The 16,359-nt window shown below is 38.4% G+C and overlaps 1 pseudogene; it reads left to right on the top strand.

Annotated features, from left to right (window-relative positions):
• Window positions 1-1,233: 1,233 nt before the first annotated feature.
• Window positions 1,234-2,035, top strand: LOC141408548 (large ribosomal subunit protein eL8 pseudogene; annotated as a pseudogene).
• The last annotated feature ends 14,324 nt before the right edge of the window (window positions 2,036-16,359 follow it).

The following is a 16,359-nucleotide window of genomic DNA, read 5'->3' as shown; positions in this document are numbered from 1 at the left end:
AGAGGGAGAGGGAGAGAGGGAGAGGGAGAGAGGGGGAGAGGGAGAGAGGGAGGGGGGGAGAGAGAGTGGGGGAGAGAGACGGGGGAGAGAGGGGGGGGAGAGAGAGGGAGGGAGAGAGAGGGGGGGAGAGAGAGGGGCGGAGGGGGGGAGAGAGAGGGGCGGAGGGGGGGAGAGAGAGGGGCGGAGGGGGGGGAGAGGGGGGGGGAGAGAGGGGGGGAGAGAGGGGGGGAGAGGGGGGGAGAGAGGGGGGGGAGAGAGGGGGGGAGAGAGGGGGGGAGAGAGGGGGGGAGAGAGGGGGGGAGAGAGAGGGGGGAGAGGGGGGGAGAGAGAGGGGGGAGGGGGGGAGAGAGAGTGGGGGGGGAGAGAGAGAGAGAGAGAGAGAGATCTCCTTATAAAACCATCAGCTTTCATGAGAACTCCCTCACTATCATGAGAACACCACAGGGGAAACCGCCCCCATGATCCAATCAACTCCCACCAGGTCCCTCCCTCAACACATGGGGATTATAATTCAAGATGACATTTGGGTGGGGACACAAAGCCAAACCATATCATTATCTACTATGTGTCAAACAGTCTACTAAGTATTGTAGGAAATACAAAATCTATATTACACACATTCCAAGCCCAAAGAAAATTGCCAAATTTGGCAGGTGGGAGATAAAGAAAAAAAATGTAAAGCTGTGTAGTAAAGACCTAAATTGAAAAGCTGTTCTGAAAACAAAGCCAACAGTTAGAAAAAATATATCATTTCAGAAATGAAAGTTAGAGGTCTGCATTAAAACCTTGGTGCTGTCATTCTAAATGGGTGTTAAACCCAAATCAGAAGTTTTGACATTTAAAGTTCATTAAATTTATTCTACATAATTTGCCATTTTTGACACGTTTTCTGCTATGGTTTAAATGTTGTGTTCCCTCCAAAATTCATGTTGAAACCTAATCCCCTCTAAAATCCAAGTGTTGCCAATGTGATAATATTAAGAGTTGGACCTTTAAGAGATGACTAGGCCATGAGGGATGCTTTTTGTTAATGGGATTAAAGTCCTTTGAAAGAGGGTTTGGGCAGCATTCTGCAAACCTATGCTCACATGAACATCTACTTCCTGCCACATGAGGATGCAGCAAAATGGCCCTTACTGGACCACATGCCAGTGCCTTGATTTTGGACTTCCTACTCTTCAGAATTGTGAGAATATAAATTTTTGTTCTTGCTGTCTCCTCCCACCACCTAAGATGCTATAAGGAAAGAAGGCCAAGGGGAAAAAAGTGGCTCTGGTCCCTACTGCTGTGAAGAAGCAGGAGGCCAAGAAAGTGGTGAATCCCCTGTTTGAGAAAAGGCCTAAGAATGTTGGCATTCAACATGACATCCAGTTCAAAAGAGATCTCACCTGCTTTGTGAAATGGCCCAGCTATATCAGCTTATAGCAGCAGAGAGCCATCCTCTATAAGCAGCTGAAAGTGCCTCCTGTGATTAACCAGTTCATCCAGGCCCTGGACCAGCAAACAGCTACTCAGCTGCTTAAGCTGGCCCACAAGTACAGACCAGAGACTAAAGCAAAAGAATAAGCAGAGGCTGTTGGCCTCGGGCCGAGAAGAAAGCTGCCAGCAAAGGGGATGTCCCCACTAAGAGACCACCTGTCCTTGGAGCAGGAGTTAACACCATCACCACCTTGGTGGAGAACAAGAAAGCTCAGTTGGTGGTTACTGCACACACATGGGTCCCATCGAGCTGGCTGTTTTCTTGCCTGCCCTACATTGTAAAATGGGGGTCCCTTACTGCACTATCAAGGGGAAGGCAAAACTGGGACATCTAGTGCACAGGAAGACCTGCACCACTGCTGCCTTCACACAGGTTAACTCGGAAGACAAAGGAGCTTTGGCTAAGCTGGTGGAAGCTATCAGGACCAATTGCAACGACAGATACAATGAGATCCACCGTCACTGGGGAGGCAATGTCCTGGGTACCAGATCTGTAGCTTGCATTGCCAAGCTCAAAAAGGCAAAGGCTAAAGAACTTGCCACTAAAGTGGGTTAAATGTATAGTGTTGAGTTTTCTCTACATAAAAAGAAAAATACAATTTTTCCTTCAAAAAATATAAATTCTTGTTTTTTTATAAATTACCCAGTTTCAGGTATTCTGCTATAGCGGGACAAACAAACTAAAACAAAATATGCCTACTATTAGAAAATACATTTTATTTTGTCCCATACACATGTAGTCCACTTGAAATGTTACAAACAGAATTAGTATTTCCTAAATTATCACATGCCATACATGTTGGTTTGCCATATAGATAAGATCCATCTATGGATCTCCTTTATTTCCTTAATAAACTCAGAAGAACTTTATTGAAGTACATATTTGGTGCCACTATGGATATCAAATAATATAAGACTGCATGATAATGCTGCACAACTCCTACTTACTGAACATTTATAATGTACCAGGTAGTATGCTAAGGATTTTGTACACAATTTGTTTAACTCTTGTAACAACACTGGAAAGTAGGTATTTCACCCTATTTTTACAAGAAAACTGAAACTTAGTAAACCTTAGTAAAGAAAGTGATACAGAATAGAATTTTAAAGAGCTCTTTGTATGCACACTTTATCCAGTGTTCCCTATCTCTTAGCACATCAGTTTACTCCAAATTAAGAGAATTCCTATTTGGCCTCTCCTTCAATTAGGTGAAGATGTTGAAAAAAAATGTGTTCTACCTAAACACACATCCTCACAGTGGCCTCTCTGAAATTAATTTCTAAGACTGGCTAAATTTTCATACTATTTCTTTATTATAACAGGCATAATTGCTTGTACCTTTAGTGACGGACAGAAGGATGCTCAATAAATATCATCTTTTAAAGTTTTTCTTAAAGTTCTTTTCCCTCAACCTAAGATTGATTTTAGTACATTTTTAAGGATTATTTTAAGAGAGAAATACCAGAAGTTATTTCTATTTATCTGATGAATCACATTTATTAATTTCTGTGTATTAAACCAGCCTTGCATCCAATGAATAAAGCCTATTTGATCTTGGTAAATTAGCTTTTTGATGTGCTGCTGGATTCAGTTTGTTAGTATTTTGCTGAAGATTTTCGAACTTATGTTCTTCAGGGATATTTGCCTGAAGTTTCTTTTTTCACTGTATTCCTGCCAGATTTTGCTATCAGAATGATGCTGGCCTCATAGAATGAGTTACGGTGGAGTCCCTCCTCCTTGATTTTTTGAAATAATTTTAGTAGGATTGGTACCAGCTCTTCTTTATCTGGTAGGATTTGGCTGCAGTTCATGTGGTCCAGAGCTTTTTCTGGTTGGTAAATATTTTATTACATATTTAATTTGGGAACTCATTGGTGATCTGTTCAGGATTTCAATTTCTTCCTGGTTCAGTCTTGGTTTGTGTATTTGTTAGAATTTATCCATTTCTTCTAGATTTTCCAGTTTGTGTGAGCAGAGCTATTCATAATAGTCCCTGAGGACTCCTTATATTTCTGCAGTGTTGGTGAGATTATCACGTTAGTCATTTCTGATCGTGTTTATTTGGATCTTCTCTTTTTCTTTATTAATCTAGCTAGCTGTCCATCAACACTATTTATTCTTTCAAAAAACGAACTTTAGGTTTTGTTGATTGTTTAAGTGGATTTTGCAACTCAATTTCACTCAGTTCAGCTCTGATTATGGTTATTTATTTTCTTCTGCTAGCTTTGGGGTTGAATTGCTCTAGTTTTTCTAGTTCCTCTAGGTGTGATGTTAGGTTGTTAGAGATCTTACTAACTTCTTAATTTAGGCTTTTAGCACTATAAACACTCCTCTTAACACTGCTTTAGCTGTGTCCCAGATATTCTGATATATTATATCTTTATTTCATTAGTTTCAAAGAAGTTTTGGATTTATACCTTAATTTTATTATTTTCTCAAAGGTTTAAGAGCAGATTGGTTAATTTCCAAGTAACTGTATGATTTGAAAGTTCTTCTTGGTATTGGATTATATTTTACTGTGTTATGGTCTAAGAGAGTGGTTGGCATGATTTAGGTTTTTTAAAATTTGCTAGAGATTGCTGAGCATGTATCCAATCTTAGAGTACGTGCCATGTGCATGAGAAGAATGTATATTTTACTGTTGCATATTCTGTTGATGCCTCTTAGGTCTATTTGGTCAAGTGTTGAATTTATGTCAAGAATATCTTTATTTTCTGCCTCAGTGATGTGTCTAACACTGTCAGTGGGAGTATTAAAGTCTCACACTACCATTGGATGGTTATCTAAGTCTCTTCATAGGTCTCTAAGAACTTGTTTTATGAATCTGGGTGCTCTAGTGCTGGGAGCATATATATTTATGATAGTTTTCTTGTTGAATCATTTATCATTAAAAACAAAATACACATGATCCTCTTAATAAAGGCAGAAAAGGTTTTTGCTAAAATTCAGCGTTTCTTCAGGCTAAAATCCCTGAACAAACTTTAATGCACCAAAGGAACAGACCTCAAAATAATAAGAGCCATCTATGACAAATTCACAGCCAACATCATATTAAATGGGCAAAAGCTGGAAACATTCCCCTTGAGAATTGGAACAAAAGAAAGATGCCCACTCTAACCAGTTCTTTCAATATAAACTGGATGTCCTAGCCAGAGCAATAAAGCAAGGTAAAGAAATAAAAGACATCCAAATAAGAAAAGAAGAAGTCAAGCTATCTCTCTTAATTAATGATATGACTCTATGCCCAGAAAACCATAAAGACTACACCAAAAGCCTCCTAGAATAAGTAACTTCAGCAAAGTTTCAGGATACAAAATCAACATACAAAAATCCATAGCATTTCTACACATCAGTAATGTCTGAGAGCCAAATCAAGAACACACTTTCAATCACAATAGCCACAAATAGAACAAAATATCTAGAAATACAGCCAACTGAGGTGGTAAATGATCTCTACAGTGAGAATTACAAAACACTTCTGAAGAAGTCAAAGACATCACAAACCAATGGAAACACATTCCATGATCATGGGTAGGAAGAATATTATTAAAACGGCCATCCTGCCCAAACCAATTTACAGATTCAATGTTATTCCTATCAAACTACTGGTGACATTGTTTATCACAGAACTAGAAAAAATGATTTTAAAATTTATGAAGCCAAAATGGAGCCCAAATAGCCAAAATAATCCTAAGGAAACAGAACAAAGCCAAAAACATCACACTACTTGATATAAAACTATACCATAAACTACAATAAACAAAATATCATGGTACTGGTACAAAAACAGACACAATGGAACAGGTTAGAGAACTCACAAATAAAGTTGCACACCTACCACCATCTGATCTTTGACAAAGTCAACAAAAACAAGCAATAGGGAAAGGAATTTCTCTTCAATAAATGGTGCTGTGATAAGTGACTGGCCATACGCAGAAGATTGAAATAGAACCCCTTCCTTTCTTTACTTCTTTTTTTTTCTTGAGACGGAGTTTCATGCTTGTTGCCCAGGCTAGAGTGCAATGGCCCAATCTTAGCTCACTGCAACCTCTGACTCCTGGGTTCAAGCGATTCTCCTGCCTCAGCCTCCTATGTAGCTGGGAATACAGGTGCCCGCCACCAAACTCAGGTATTTATTTTATATATATATATATAAAAAATATATATGAAAAAAATATATATATATGGCCCTTCCTTTCAACATACACAAAAATTAACTCAAGATGGACTAAAGACTTAACTCTAAAACCTAAAGCTATAAAAACCTTAGAAGAAAGCCTAAGATATACCATTCTGGACCTAGACCTTGGCAAAAATTTTATAATGAAGTCTCCAAAAGCAGCTGCAATGAAAGAAATAGAAAAGTAGTACCTAATTAAACTAAAGCGCTTCTGCACAGCAGAGAAACTATCAACAGAGTAATACACAACCTACAGAATGGGAGAAAATATTTGCAAATTATGCATCTGACAAGGTCTAATATCAAGGATCTATAAGGAACTCTAACAAATAAACAGGCAAAAAACAAACAACCTCATTTAAAAATGAAGAAAGACTATGAACAGACACTTCTCAAAAAGAGACAAACACATGACCAACAAACATATGAGAAGACCAACATCATTGATGATTAGAGAAATGCAAATCAAATCCACAATGAGATACCATCTCAAACCAGTCAGAATGGCTTTTATAAAACACTCGAAAAATAATACTTGTTGGTGAGGTTGCAGAGAAAGGGGAATACTTATACACTGCTGGTGCAAATGTAAATTAGTTCAGCCACTATGGAAAGCATTTCGGAGATTTTTCAAAGAAGTCAAACAGAACTACCATTTGACCAGCAATCACACTATCGGGTATATACCCAAAGAAATATAAATTGTTTTACCAAAAAGATACAAATTCACAAGTTTATTACAGCACTATTCACTATAGCAAAGACATGGAATCACCTAGATGCCCATCAACAGTGGACTGTATAAAGAAAATGTGGTAAATATATACCATGGAATACAACACAGCCATAAACAAAGAACAAAATAATGTCCTTGTCAGCAACATGGATGCAGGTGGAGGCCATTATCCTAAGTAAATTAATGTAGGAACAGAGAACCAAATACTGCATATTGTCACTTATAAGTAGAAGCTAAACATTTACTACACATGGACACAAAAAGGGGTACAATAGATACAGGGCCTACTAGAGGGTGAAGAATATTAGGAGGGCAAGGATCAAAAACTACCTTACTATGCTCACTACCTGGGTGATGAAATCATTTGTGCATCAAACCTCAGAGACACAATTTACCCATGTAACAAACCTGAACATGTACCCCTGAATCTAAAATAAAATTGAAAAAAAAGATATCTGAACTTAGAACATATTCTATAAACAAAAACAAAGGAAACAGGAAAATGAGCCTTTCCTTTAACACATGCAATTTAATAAACCCATATATTAGTCTGTTTTCATGCTGTTATGAAGAAATACATGACACTGGGCAATTTATATAGTAAAAAGGATTGACTCACAGTTCTGCATAATTTGGGAGGCCTCAGGAAACTTACAATCAAGGCAGAAGGCACCTCTTCACAGGGTGACAGAAGAGAGAATTGAGTGCCCAGTAAAGGTGGAAGCCCTTGATAAAACCATCAGATCTTGTGAGACAAGACTCCTAATCATGAGAATTGGATGGGGAAAACCTCCCCCATTATTCAATTATCTCCACTGGTCCCTCCCAAGATAAATGGGGATTATGCGAACTACAATTCAAGGTAAGATTTGGGTGGGGACACAGCCAAACCATATAACCTCTATCTTACTTTCCTACCTAGCACACAATAAAGTCAAAACAACGGTATATATTTCCTAGGAAAGGTAGCTGCTTGGATTGTTTCTAGCTGATTCCTCCATAGCTAGGTATAAAATTTGCCTCATCTTACACTGAAAATATTGTTTGTAAAATGTTTGTGAAGTAGTAGGTTGTAAAGCAAGCTAGAAGGAGCTGTTATGTGCATTTGACTGTGCCCCTTCATACTTTTGTATAACATGTTGGGTCTTCCTTAGTGGAAAAGTAGGTGGATAGAGAAGAAGAGGCATGTTAACACAGCAGCAGCAGAGTAGCTTCCAATGGGCAGAACTTAAATCTGTCACTTGCAAGCAACCCAAAACAATCTTTAGTTGAAGCTTAGTGTTACACTTCTATTAAAAATATAAAAGTTAAATTTATTCTATAAGTTTATTCTTCCCTATTTTAAATTATTATTACTATATTTTGAAAAGTTAGACTGGCCTCATATAACGCTTTTCTCTCCCAGGCAAAATGAAAACATTTTTCTTGGGCAGAATTACTCCTCTTTAGACAAGTATGAAGAAGTTTTGCTAATTGACAGATGCTACACAAATGTGCACAATTATTATTGTTACTGCTGTCATTATTGTTTTGGATAATCTTAAACACCAATATCTTTCTTTTTAAAAGTAAAGATATTGACACCTCCTCACATAAATAAATTAATGTTCTCTATAGACACACAGGAGTCGCAGCCTCAAATGTCTATAAATAGAGAGGCAAAGAGGAGAAGATGGACTCAACAGCTAATACATCTCATGATTTTACCTTTACATCAGGACATAACTTATTGTCTTTTTTCTAAAATAGGTTGATGCTTTTATGCACCATCTTTTTCAATAGTAAAATGTTTATCTATTGAAGACAATATGCAAAATTCAGAAAAAAAAATACAGATAGAAAATTGAACCACTCTTTTCCTTTTTTTTTTTTTTTTTTTGAGACAAAGTCTATCTCTGTCACCCAGGCTGGAGTGCAGTGGTGCGATCTCAGCTCACTGCAACCTCTGCCTCCCAGGTTCACACCATTGTCCTGCCTCAGCCTCCCAAACCACTCTTAAGGATCACTACTACTAATGCTTCAGTATACTTGACTAGGCTTTTTCATATGAGTACATAAAAATGATTCTCCCTTCTGCAAGTTTAAATTAGATGTGCTGTTTCTCTGTTGCCCACTTTAATATAGTTATTAGAATATTCCATGCTATTAAATATTATACTATAACATGAATTGTGATATCAATATAATAGTACATGACTGTAGTACATGACTAATAGTAGACTATTCTTGAATAAATGTACTTACTACACTGTTAGAAAATTGCTAAGTATTTGTTTCCAATTGTTTGTAACTATAAATAACCCTATAGTGTAAATCCTTATGTACAAAACATCCTCCATCTCTGTATCACTAGTGGGACATACAGCCCATAACAGTCATAGGTTTCCTGGGATAACATAAGATAGCAAGGACCAGTCTGGCTTCCTAAAACTCATTAGGAGCTTCTTCATTATCTCTGTCCTTATCCCTGGTACATCCAGTATGATATTTTAGGGGCCCACTCAAGGAAATTTATTTCCCAAGTTGTTCATGCCCAATGACAGTATTTTTCTAATCCCTCTCTTAATTCAGTCCCCTTCCTTCACAACCTTCATAATAATAAAAATTCAAGTCATAATCCAGAGAGGCAGTGATGGGATAATTTTTGGTGTGTTTTTCAGAGGTTCCATCTGGGGCACATTCTTTATTTTGAAGTCCTTTAATATTTACCAATTAACCTGATAAACAATCTCCTTACATCAAGTAGTCTACCACCTACCAGAATAAGAGAAGTATTATATAGTAAATAGGGTAAAGATGAGAGATCTTGTGCTCTTTCTGAGATGGGATCTTGCTATGTTGCCCAGGTTGGTCTCCTGGGCTCAAGTAATCCTCCTGCCTCAGCCTCCTGAATATCTGGGACTACAGGTGTGCACCACTGACCCCAGCTTAAGAAAATTTGCTTTTAAGTGTCTAAAATAGTATATAAATCAAACCAAGCTATAACAGGAGTCAAAAGTGACTATAGAAGGCTATTATAACAATGGTCACAGTCTTTAAAAAGGAAATGTAAATGTTAATAAAGTTATTTTTCTGTTTCAAGAAAAGGCGACTAATTTAATAAAGTATGAACAAAACCACCTAGCATCCTGCCCTTAGACGTGGGTCATCAAGAACCTACTCTGAGGTCCCCTACTTTATAGATACTTAATATTGGTTTTATCTTACCTGCCTTTGTAATAAAGCTCAAGGGTTAAGACACTGTAGTCTTAAATAATCTGTGTCTTTCCTCACCTTCTGGGTCATCTTCTTGGCATGGGGGACTCCAAATTCCATGCCTGAATACCATAAACTCATCTCTGAGGCTTGTGCTGGTTTCTTTCCAGCAGACATTTCTTCAGGTGAACATATTCTTATGTCTGAGGCAGAGTGAAGGGGCATCTGTTTGGGGGAACAGATGGTGCTTGGACCTGAGTTCTGGAATGTCCACCAGACATGGATGAGGCACATAATAGAGCAAAAAAAAAGAAGAGAGAAGGATGCAGTTGGGAACCTCCATGTACTCTTGTCTAAGGCTCTGTAAAGGTTAGAAATGTCCACCAGACATGGATGAGGCACATAATAGAGCAAAAAAAAAAAAAAGGAGAAGGATGCAGTTGGGAACCTCCATGTACTCTTGTCTAAGGCTCTGTAAATGTTAGAAAGAGCCTACTCCTCTGAACTCTTACACTTAGTGACAAGTATATTTTATGTCATTTTTTAATTTTAGCATTATTCTTCTTGAGCCCGGAGATTCTTCTTTTAGGAAAAGAGTCAATGTAAATGTGTATATGTGATACATACTTCTAAAATCAACTTTTAGGCCAGAAATTGTGAGACTATAGTACCCTACCCCTCTATAAACCATAACTCAGAGGTCTGCAGGTGAGAATCAATGTTTTCACAGGCATTACAAAAATTCTCTTATAACAAACATAGGAAAGGATGTCTGCATTTTAGAAAGTTTCAGCAAGGTATTCTAGCAGCCACTTAAAGGAATGACACTTTGTCCATTTCCCAAGATCAGCTTACTGTTTATCGCTTTTGACTCCTAAACACAGCCATTCTGTTTGTATCCCTCCCTCTTCATGTGACTACAAGTCTGTTTTCTGAGATAGGAGGAGTAGCGGGTTGAATTATTTCCCCAAAAAAGATATGTTGAAGTGCCAACTCCCAGTACCTGTAAATGTGGCCATCTTTGAAAATAAGAGGTAATCAAGTTAAAATGAGGTCATTTTGGAGTACAGTAAGCCCTAAATCCAATAATGGTTGTTCTTATAAGAATAAGAGAGGACCCACAGAGATCCAGGGAAGTCACATGGAGGCAGAGATTGCAGTGATGCAACCACAAGTCAAGGATGGCCAAGGACTGCTGAGGCCACCAGAAGGTAAAGAGGTAACTAAGAATTCTTCAGTAGAGCCCTCAGCGAGAGCATGGTCTTGTTAACACCTTGATTTCAGACTTCTAAACTCTAGAACTATGATAGAATAAATTTGTGTTGTTTTAAGCCACCAATTTTGAGGTAATTTGTAACAGCAGCCCCAGGAAACTAATACAGGTGATACTGGCCATTCTCTTCTCAACCTCCCTGTGGAATATCATTGGGCCTTATCTCCAACTTCCATCTTCCCTTTTTTCCGAGGTGTACTCACAGGTCTTTTGTTAAATGGTTCATTTCTAGTCACTTCAAAGAAGTGGGCTGGTGATGTGGGCGGGTGGGGGACAGATGGGGGTAACACAATCAGTAAACTTGGAAGAATGAGAAAGAATTTTCTAAAAGTCACTCACTGGCTAAGTGTATTTCTCTACTTAATTGACTAAACCTTCACAATGGCTCTGGGAGGTAGATATTTTGAAATTCCTCTATTAAGAGGAGAACTCTATGGCTCAGAAAGCTTAGGTTGTTTAAACTTAAGCACTCTGTCACCCAGCTAAAAAAAGAAGAGCCAGGAGTCAAACTGAAACTTGATCCCCCCAAAAAAGGGTCTCCAAAAGCTTCTGGTTGTATTAATGCACAAGTAATATTGGTAGTTTCTCCCTTTTGAAAATGAGTTTGTAGCCAGGCATGGTGGCTCATGCCTGTAATCCCAGCACTTTGGGAGGCCGAGGCAGGCAGATCACAATGTCAGGAGTTCAAGACCAGCCTGGCTAACATGGTGAAACCCCATCTCTATTAAAAATACAAAAATTAGCTGGGCATGGTGGCGAATGCCTGTAATCCCAGCTACTCAGGAGGCTGAGAGAGGAGAATTACTTGAACCTGGGAGGCAGAGGTTGCAGTGAGTCGAGATTGTGCCACTGCACTCCAGCCTGGGTGACAGAGCAAGACTCCACCTTGGAGAAAAAGAAAAGAAAAGAAAAGAAAATGAGTCTGTCATATCTCAGGATCAAATGTTATTCTCTCTGTATATACTTCTTTTATGACTGATTAGTTTCACATTAAAATTCTATTTATTTTTAGTAAACAAGGCATGTGTGGGATAAACATACACACACACACACACACCCACACACACATACATACATACATACATAGGGAGGTAAATTTCTCCTCCCCTCTCTGACCTAGCCACACAGTGTTCCTATGTGGAATAAGCTTATCTTATCAGTTTCCTAAGTATTCTTATCAGAATACTCCATTATTTTACCCATGTATACATACATATTATTGTTTTCTTCTCAAATCATAGTATATAAACCTGGTTCTATATCTCTCTGTGAGCTTTTTTTTTTTTTTACTCTCATCTTACCCAGTTGTATTAGTCCCTTTTCATGCTTTCATTAAAGACATACCCAAGACTGGGTAATTTATAAAGAAAAAGAGGTTCAATGGACTCACAGTTCCACGTGGCTGGGGAAGCCTCACAATCATGGTGGAAGGTGAAAGGCACTTCTTACAAGGTAGCAGCAAGAGAGAATGAGAACCAAGCACAAGGGGTTTCCCTTTATAAAACCATCAGGTGTCGTGAGACTTATTCACTACCTCTGCCTCTGTGATTCAATTATCATCCACCAGGTCCCTCCCACAACACATGGGAATTATGGGAGCTACAATTCAAGATGAGATTTGGGTGGGGACACAGCCAAACCGTATCACCAGTCATAGAAATTCTCCTGCCTTGATAATGTTCCTGTCTTTTCTAAAATATTGCTAAAAAATTCACATTATCCTTTTTTTCTTACTCTTTCTTCTTTCTCTCAATGTCCACATTTCTAATGCTGGCAAGTTTGATGTTGTTTTGTTCCTTCACACTATTATTGAAGCAAACACTCAAGTTAATCAGAATATTCAAAAAGCAAAACAGCTCTTTATCCCCCAAACCCCAACAACACCTTATCATAATGTAGGTCATTAAATTTTTACTGCTTTAGAAGAAAATGTTTTACAAATTGGTGTGGAGTTCAGGGATTTTGTATGTTTGTTTTGTTTTTGTAAAAGAAGACTGTCCCCGAGGATACATGGGGAAGACTGCCCCCAGCAGGAGCTAGATCCCGCCATGATAAAATTCATTTGTCATTTTCCTTCCTAAAATAAGCTAATCCACAAATAGAGCAAAAGAGATTGACTTTGTTTACAGGCTCAGGAGAGCAAATTGTACTCCATTCGATTTTTGTTTAAACATTTATAGCAATTCATCTGACTCACATGTGCATTGTGGATATCACACAGAAAGTTCATTTGTTTAACTTTGTCAAGACTCTCCAGTCAAAGACCACTGGGAATTCACCCAATATCTAACAAATTGTTTTTTATAAAAAAAATTATAATTTGTTGCAGTAACAGAGAACATGCAACATGGAGAACCATGAGGCACCTCAATGAAAGGGTGTTAGAGAACACTTACAAATTAGGCTTGTGTGAGGTAACTTCAGGGAAAGTTTAAAGAAGCAGGTTTTGCTTTGTTTTTTAGGCATCAAGAAGCAGGCGCTTTTTTTTTTTTTTTTTTGAGATGGAGTTTCACTCTTGTTGCCCAGGTTGGAGTGCAATGGCGCCATCTCGGTGGCTCACTGGAACCTCCACCCCCTAGGTTCAAGAGATTCTCCTACCTCAGCCTCCCAAGTAGCTGAGATTACAGACACCCACCACCATGCCTGGCTAATTTTTCTATTTCTAGTAGAGACAGGGTTTCGCCATGTTGGCCAGGCTGGTCTCAAACTTCTGACCTCAAGTGATCTGCCTGCCTCGGCCTCCAAGAAGCAGGGGTAATTTTATGATTGGGTATCCTACCTAACACATCTTCTCTAGAAGAATGGAAAACTAGACTAATACTTAAGCTTAAAGTGTTGAATACAGAAGCAGCAATCATTCATATTAACCAGGATAAGAAAATGTTTGGTCATTTTTGTTGCTTCAACAATGTTCATGGTTTCTATTTTGTCTTTGTTCAAACATGATTACAGATTAGTCTTTTTTTTTTTTCCTTTTTCTTTTTTGTTGTTTTTGTTAGAGAGATAGGGTCTCACTCTGTTTCCTGGAACTCCTGAGCTCAAGTAGTCCTCCCACCTGAGCAGCTGAGACTACAGGCACACACCACCATACTTGGCTAGAAGAGTTCTCTTTTTTTTTTATTTTGGAGGGAGAGTGTCTTAAAATTACAAAGATTCACACAATGGTCATGAATGATGCTGAAGTTCTGGGATATTGTTTATGTTCAACAGAACACCAAAGCCTGACTAGCAGAATATCAGACAAGCTCGTAGCAACTTTAGTTCTGGCTGATAGTATCAGGTCAGCTTCCGGATGTTAGTGGCTGGTTAACTCTTTCCTCTTCTGATTAATGGCAGATGAAGTTAAGTTGCAGGACATTAATCCATGATACCCACATTTTCACCACTGCTGAGATTTTGCTGAACAAGAGATTGTTCATAGAATGTAGTCTGCAGTTGGGCTAGGGCTAGTCGCCCCTGTTCCCTTTGCTGTAGAATGAGTAGTTGAATCCTCTCATGTGCCAACAGTTACATGGGAAATATCAGCCAACTGCAACACAAGCTAATTATCAGAAGCAAGTCTTGAAGCCAGGGGTCTGCATCATAAACTCCAGAGAGTGAATCCAACTGGGTCTGTATTAGAGTACCAGGTGACTATTTTTGTTCTCAGCTTAGTCATGGGCTCCTTTATTTGTCATATGTAAGTGCAGGAATACGTAGTTGTTATGGTTTAAATATTCCCTTGGCTAGGTAAGAGGGAATCAAGAAATATGTGATTGTGCATTAACAACTCAGTAATGAATTTATTGGTTTGTTAGGTTTTCAGAGTAGCAGTCATATGCAAACAAAATACTGAGTGAAGGCAAAAGTGATCACGGTAATATTAATGGTAACCAATTAATGACTACTACTTTGTACTTAATTCTCAAAAAAAAAATCTGAAGTATATGTTGTGTATCTCTTACACAATTCAAGAAAGTAAAGCATAGAAAAGGTAACTTCCCCAAGGTCACACCACTAATAAGTAGAAAAAAGAGAATTCAACCTCCTCAGGCTTGTCTGACCATATAGACTGCATTCCTTTTTTCTCTTTTTTGAGACTGAGTCTTGTTCTGTCGCCCAGGCTGGTGTTCAGTGGTGCGGATCTCGGCTCACTGCAAGCTCCACCTCCCATGTTCTCGCCATTCTCCTGCCTCAGCCTCCCGAGTAGCTGGGAGTACAGGTGCCTGCCACCACGCCAGGATTTTGTGTGTGTGTGTGTGTGTGTGTGTGTATTTTTAGCAGAGAAGGGGTTTCACCATGTTAGCCAGGATGGTCTTGATCTCCTGACCTCGTGATTCGCCCGCCTCGGCCTCCCAAAGCGCTGGAATTACAGGTGTGAGCCACTGCGCCTGACCATAGACTGCATTCTTATTACCTATCATTAGTAAGCTTCTAGAATCAAATCCAGTGATCCATTCCCTGAGTAATATGCCTGGAAAACTTCCCTTTGTAAACCAGTCTTCTTCCACTGTTATTCTCTATACCTTCCTGCCAGGAGTGCCACTGCTTTGTGGTTTTATGGGGAAAAACATATCACAGGAACCACAAAGTTGGGCAGTTCAGTGAAAAAAATGAATGAGGAATTAAAGAATGCCTCATTCCATACCTGTCATCTTGCCTTTGCATGAACTGATAATAAATACCCATTTTGAAGTGGTTGCATGTATTAGAAGTCAAAATTACAAAAATTCAAAGGCAGAGATCTGTCCTATATTTTTCTTCAATAAGCATAGCTATGGAGCATTTGAATGATTATTCATTTCACCCACTTTTTAAAAAATGCTATTTTTAAAGATTTGTTTTGTTAAAATGTTTCCATTGAAATGTAATAGAGTAAGTTGTCAAACTTCCAACACTGCACCATATAATTTAACTTAGCAAAGTGTGCTGATGGATGCCCCCAGCTAATTAGAAAGACGACTCGAAGACCATATCCTAATGACTCAGAAAATCCACCTCAACTATTTTTCTTCTAAGCTAATTATTGGTTTGAGAGATACATATCCTATTTTGAGGGCTAAATTTTTCTTTCCTGGAATAAAAACCACAGAAATCTATATTGGTGTTAGATTTCTGTGTCCATGGTTCTGATTAAACTTTTCCATTTATATGTATTGCATCCTTGGCCATATAAATCATGTTGATAATATAGAATGCCATATCTACTCCTTACCCTGAAGCTTTGAACAAATAATTATTAAAACAATTTAAATTAGAAAGCTGCTCTATCCACTGTGTTCTTCACCTTATATGTGATCATCAGGATACTAAATCTTGAATGATAAAAAAGATCTAAGAAAATGAATCATATTGTGAATATTTCATTGCATATAAATTGTTCTATTATAGCATTGCTTTCAAGCCAAATGTTGATTTTTAACTTTCTAGTTTGTATGTACCCAAAGTTCATATGTTCCTATCTCAGTTTTTCCCAAAGTAGGCAGGCCTATGCTGTTGAACACATTGCAATTCTG

Source organism: Macaca fascicularis, chromosome 14 (genome assembly GCF_037993035.2).
Source record: "Macaca fascicularis isolate 582-1 chromosome 14, T2T-MFA8v1.1".
NCBI classification, from domain to species: Eukaryota; Metazoa; Chordata; class Mammalia; order Primates; family Cercopithecidae; genus Macaca; species Macaca fascicularis.
The sequence above is the reverse complement of the archived record's forward strand: the minus strand, read 5'-3'. Positions and strand labels throughout refer to the sequence as shown.